Raw genomic sequence first — 6,000 nt, forward strand, 5'->3', positions numbered from 1 at the left:
ATTGAAAAATAACGTTATCCAATGTTAAAGCTGACGTCTCCTATTGCGATTGAACGGTGCTGCAGATCGACGACCGTATGAGCTGGTGGCGCTTCAAGGTCGTGAGGGTAAAGGAGGCTTAAATTTTTGAAGATATTTTAGCACTCATCTCCAGAAAGTTCAATATCCTCAATTCTGGTTGCTTCTTCAATGAGGCCAATTGTCATCTGATATGGGAGCAAGATGGCTAGAGAAGAGTAGTTTGTGATCACAACCTTCATTTTATTTTCCGATGCAGGTGCTATCATGGGCTCCACAATGACTGAATAGCGGTAGTACAAGAGCTTTGTCTCAATGACGACCATAAAATTATTTTCATCTTCCGACATGCGATCACAGGAACTAACTTCTGCGACGAAGCTGGCAGTAGTTGCTCCCTAACCAGGTAGACTTTGCGTAGCCTTTGGAAAACCGATACCGCGAAGCTCTCCGAGCCCCAGTCGATGACGGCTCTTGAAGCCTGCAAGAAGTCATCGCCTAGCAATATTACTTCGTGAGGTAACTGGGGAACAACAACAAAGTCGTGCTGCAGTGTTTGGTCGTCCACTGTCACCAAAGCCCTTACTTGACATAAATTTTGTAGCTGATGGTCGCTTGCTCCTACCAGACGCAGAGACGAAGGCCTTATGTTTAGTTAGAGTTTGTCAACTATTGGTGCCGTAATCAAGCTTTTGATAGCTCAAGAGTCGAAGATGCTTTTAATAGTTTGTCGGTTGAAGGTGACAGGAACAGAAAATGTACCCGCTTCAGGGGCGCATGACACCTGCTGAATTACTAGTGACTGGTCGTGGGCATCGGCGTCATCAGCCGTTCGTTTCCCCGCTGTTGTCAGCTGGAAGATTCGAAATCTTCCTGCCACTTCGAAAAATCTGCAGCCAGTGGTAGACGACACTGCGTGATAAAATGGCCACTTCTGGAGCAGTTCAAGAACAGTTTACGAATTATCGGGGCGTTTCCTTGCGATCCTTCAAAAACACTCGTTGCGGAATGAGTTGATTGCCGTGATGGTGATGGCTTAGCTTTCGTATCCCCTCCTTTTCGCACCTTTTTTTCAGATACTTTATCATTTGAGGAACCACTAGACTCTATGCTGTCCACGCGTTGATGATGGCGCATAGGCTTCCGAGGCGAACGCTTTGCCATAACAGGGCATTCGGCGGGCGGCGTTGTGGATGGCGTTCCGCGTTCTTCCACAGCCAGAATTTGAATGGTTTCTTGCGATTCCCTGATCTCGTCAAAGCACAGAAAAGAGCATATCATGTCGTCCAGCCGCTTAAATGTTTTATCGAAAAAGTGCTTGTTTACCTTGGGTGACAGAGAAGCCATGATAACTTGGGACTTTTTCTGTCGTAGTAAAGGTTAATTGCACTGCTTCATCAGGTCCAGCTTTCGGTATGCGAAGTCTGTACAAGACTCGCCTGCGCATTGCGTAGCGCCGAACATTCGCTGCTTAGATGTTACATTGCAGTCCATGTTATAACATCGGTGGAACGCTGCCTTCATGTCAGCTCAAGCCTTGCTACTATCTACCTTCGTGTGGTGACGCATCCATGTAAAGTCTTTAGGTGGGAGTCTTGAAAGAATGAACGGTATGTCGACCACGTCGAGAAAGCTGAAAGTTCTAAACCAATGGTGAACTTGGTGAAACTAGGCGCTCAGATATTTCCCTTGATGCGGTAAGGAGCTTGCCCCGAAACTCGAAAGTCGGTCGCGAGCATTTTCACTGTTAGACATGCAAACGGGAGTATTGTTTCTGGCTTCTCTTTGTTGCTTTCTCGAGCCGCGTTTGAGATTCATCGACGCACTGCCCTCTTCTGCACTCGTGCTTGATTCCGCGTCAGAATGTGGTGCGTTTTTAACTTCAGATGCTCGATGCATTCTACTAGTTTTAACATCTGTACACTTTTGCATGTAGCATTGTTGTAACGATGATCTGTATTTTTCTGAGTTCCAGCAGTAACAATAGGTCAGGTGTTCCACGGTCACGCACACTGTATCGGAAACAGAGCACAGAAGGCCACCAAGTAGAAAGAGACTGCCATTGACTGTGTTCTCCTGCTCGAAGTTTACGACAGCAGAAAGGGCACATTGTGATGTCTGGAGCAGCTTGAATTGTTTAGATAGTAACATCCTGGGCAGCTGCAGTTTAACTTCTTAACAGTTCAATATTCAGCAGTTCTATTTGCACTTGTACATTCCAAATTAAATAAATTTGGACGGTAGATACCAAATTATGACACTAATTTAAAGCGGCTGTAGTGCTAGTGAGCAAGTAAATTTGAGCTGAAGTTTTTATAAGCATGTTGATCAAAGTGCTTGCGTGTCTCCGCATTTCACTGTCATAAAGTACAGCATCCATAGTCGGCAATGGTAACTGTGATTGCATTCTTTATAGCACAAGGAGTAAAGACATTGATGCGGTAATCTTGTACTTAGTCAATATAATCCTTCAGTATACACTCATTTGTTTAGTGCGATGATGTCAAATGTGTATAGGCTCTGGGAAGTGCTTCTATTTGGGTTATTTTATTTGGAAGGAAGAGGATCATCACTACTCTTAGTATATCTAACTCTAAGTTTTAGTACTTGGGTAATGTTCCCCACTGCTTGTCTGTCCTTCAACAGTCTACTTCTCTGTTACTACTGTGTAAGAGTAACTTTTTAAATGTAGTATTTGCTCAAATAGGTTTGTTCGTAATCTAGTTGTGTACTATGCAAATGACTTATCATCTATGCAGATTTCCTCATATTAGAATTAAAAAATTGCCCGCAGCTTCCCTCGGGGGAACACTGAGGAGGATGCGGACCATATAATTGGTTAACGGGGTGTTAAAGTGCGACTTACTTGCGTCGATGGCTAAATTGGTTAACGTGGTTGTGAAATGGGGTGTTAAATTGCGACTTACTTGGGTCGATGGCTAAATTGGTTAACGTGGTTGTAGGAGGGGGTGTTAAATGAGTGAACACGTACACACGTATGCGAAAGGGCGGCGCTGGTCGAAGGGACGTCGATCATTGTGTTTGTGGATTCGTTGGAATTCATTTCACCGCGACCTTGGACGTCGACGCGCCGTACAAACCAACTGACGAGCGGCAACTGAGCGAGCGAGCGCCGACCTTGAGTATATATACAGCACGACGGCGCATGCACTGTCAGCTGTTGAATGTTCTCGAAGCGCGACGCCACATGCGCGTCCACTGGAGAATCAGGAGAATTGTAGATGTCGAACGCGGTGTGTAGAGGAGGAAGGGATGCACAGATGGTGGAAGAGTGGGCGACGGCGCGACGGCGCATGCGCGCGCGTCAGCTGTCGAATGTTCGAGAAGCGGTGCGGACGGCGCGGACGGCGCACTACAAGGCGCGAGTATAAGATGCTCCGCATCTAAAAGTATTTTTTATTTATATGTAGCTTTAGCTTGTATCTACTTATCTTTTTCTAGGTGCCTGCAGCATTGTTTATCACTACAAGAGTACTGGTATACTCTAATATTGAAGCTGGCAACTTAAAACTCTTTTGTTAGTGGAAGTAACAATGTGTTTATAACGATTATTACCATTTTCAGATGAGCTGTCTAAACTTCATGAAAATGTATTTACATTTTTTGAACTATGTCAAGGTAAATATTCTTTTGTTCTTTTATTGTGGTTCCTGTTTCATAAAAATCACACATAATTAATAACTTTGTAGTGGCATGGTATTAGTTGTGAGTTTACACATATGTGGTGAGCAACATTGCAATTGAGGCCAGCAGCCAGACATACATGCATTGCACTGGAGCATCACCTCACGTACTTAGTGTACAGTGTCTGCCCACCAGTGAACTAAATTTTTTTCAAGCAGACTAACACACAGCTGTATGGGAACGGTACTGATCTGAAAATTTTGAAGCCTTTTTGAGGAGTGTTTTAGGAAACGAAACGTGGTATATAGCTGTCAATATAAACACTGTTTGCACCGAAGAGCTTAGTAGCTTAGATTTGTATTATCCATGTATTGTCTAGAATATTTTTGTGCTGTGCCGACGTTTCAGCCTAAAGGTCCTAACATGCTTTGTTACTGTGTCGTGAATGAGTCGAGCTATGTAAATAAACAGAGTATTATTGCAGACATGTACTAAATTGCGATGCACAGCGCTTTTCTTTAGCATGGCATAGTCAAGAGTTTTCTTCCTGTTTTTTGTATAAAAACTGCTTGTCACAGGGCAGCAGCAGAAACTACGCTTCAAGGTTTTCCAACATGGTTCAAGAAACGCCGAACTCAGACATAGCAGTGCTGGAAGATTTCTCTCGTAAGTTACTTTCTGTATATTCAAAATGAGTGTATTAAAATTGCTGTTTTATTGCCATTTATCATAATATTTACACCTTAGCGTATGTATGTATGTATGTATGTATGTATGTATGTATGTATGTATGTATGTATGTATGTATGTATGTATGTATGTATGTATGTATGTATGTATGTATGTATGTATGTATGTATGTATGTATGTATGTATGTATGTATGTATGTATGTATGTATGTATGTATGTATGTATGTATGCATGTATGTAATGTATGTATGTATGTATGTATGTATGTATGTATACATGTATATTTTAAATGAGAATCCGTTTATCATTGATGAGTAAGTTTGATAATGAATTGGCGGAATTTCTTTTTTGTTCTTTTCCTTCTGAGCCATTATCTTTTTCCTTTTGAGTTTTTACTGCATAAAAATAAATGTAACTTTCAACAAAATATGTGCATTTGAAGAATTTGTTTCATCTAACAATGTACAGTCATTACCAAGAAATTGGGTAAAATGGAACCAACCAGGGAAGATTACCTTAAAGTATAGCTCCTCTACATGGCATATCTTGTACACATTGCATTTGTCGAATACGTCGATTTCAACATATCAATTTGAATCAGAATAAACAAGCTATCACCCGTTGTTGTATATGTGTGTGTGGTATGTATGAATATTGTAATACCTGTTAGCAATTACTAATAAGTGCACAAACCTAGTCAAGCTGAATACACAGATTTGGTTCAGGCACCCTTCCTCTCTACTGAAACTGTGGTAAATAAAAAATAAACTTCAGTTTAAAAATTTATTGTGGGAAACAAAAGCAGAGTATCCCTCCATGACGCAAACCAATTTTCTATTCTGTCCCGCTCTGAACTATCGGGGACCCTCTCAGAAAAACTCAATTCGATGCTATAGTTCATTTTAATCATTGACAGTGGAATCACACCGAATCGCGTAACATGACAGGTAGCGAGAGAGAAGACACAAGCTGATCACTCTGTTTGAGTCTTCTCTATCTGTCCGTGCTCTTTTGCCTTGCTGCATGTAATGATTCCCACCAAATTAGCACAAAAACGTGTCTAGAACTTAGCCACAAGCAGTTAGCTCGCTACATGCATAGGTTTTCTTCAAAACATCGTGATGACTGACAGCTGGTCGAATATTTAAACACGTGAAAAGTAATATACCAGGTATGATATTGATATTTCGGCACTGAGCACTCTTGTGATAACGAAGGATGGAGGGGAAAATATGAACCCTGAATTTTGTAATTGATGAAGCACGGCACAGCGCTTTTGGGTCAAAAGAGGCGTGAAAGAAGAAAGTGCGAAAGCCACTTTTTCTAGAAAGGAGTACCTGCCACCACGCATAATGTCAGGCCGGGCAACCTCCTAAAAAAGGGCTTGGTGACACTGTAAATCAACCCAGTACTTTCTTGATTGTAGTTGAACGCTGTTACCACTCATCCACTGCTGCAGTGCTTGAGATTAGATCTTTCCACTGCAGCATTCACCCTATAACTATATATCGTCAATTTTTCGAATAACGCCAAATGCAAAACGTCCAGTGAAACTTGGTCAAAACTAAAAAAAAATAAATAGAATGCATTCGCCCAAGGTTACTAAAAAGCAGAAACTAAGTGTGGCTGTATAACCATGCACTATT

This window comes from Rhipicephalus microplus, chromosome X (genome assembly GCF_043290135.1).
Source record: "Rhipicephalus microplus isolate Deutch F79 chromosome X, USDA_Rmic, whole genome shotgun sequence".
Classification (NCBI taxonomy): Eukaryota; Metazoa; Arthropoda; class Arachnida; order Ixodida; family Ixodidae; genus Rhipicephalus; species Rhipicephalus microplus.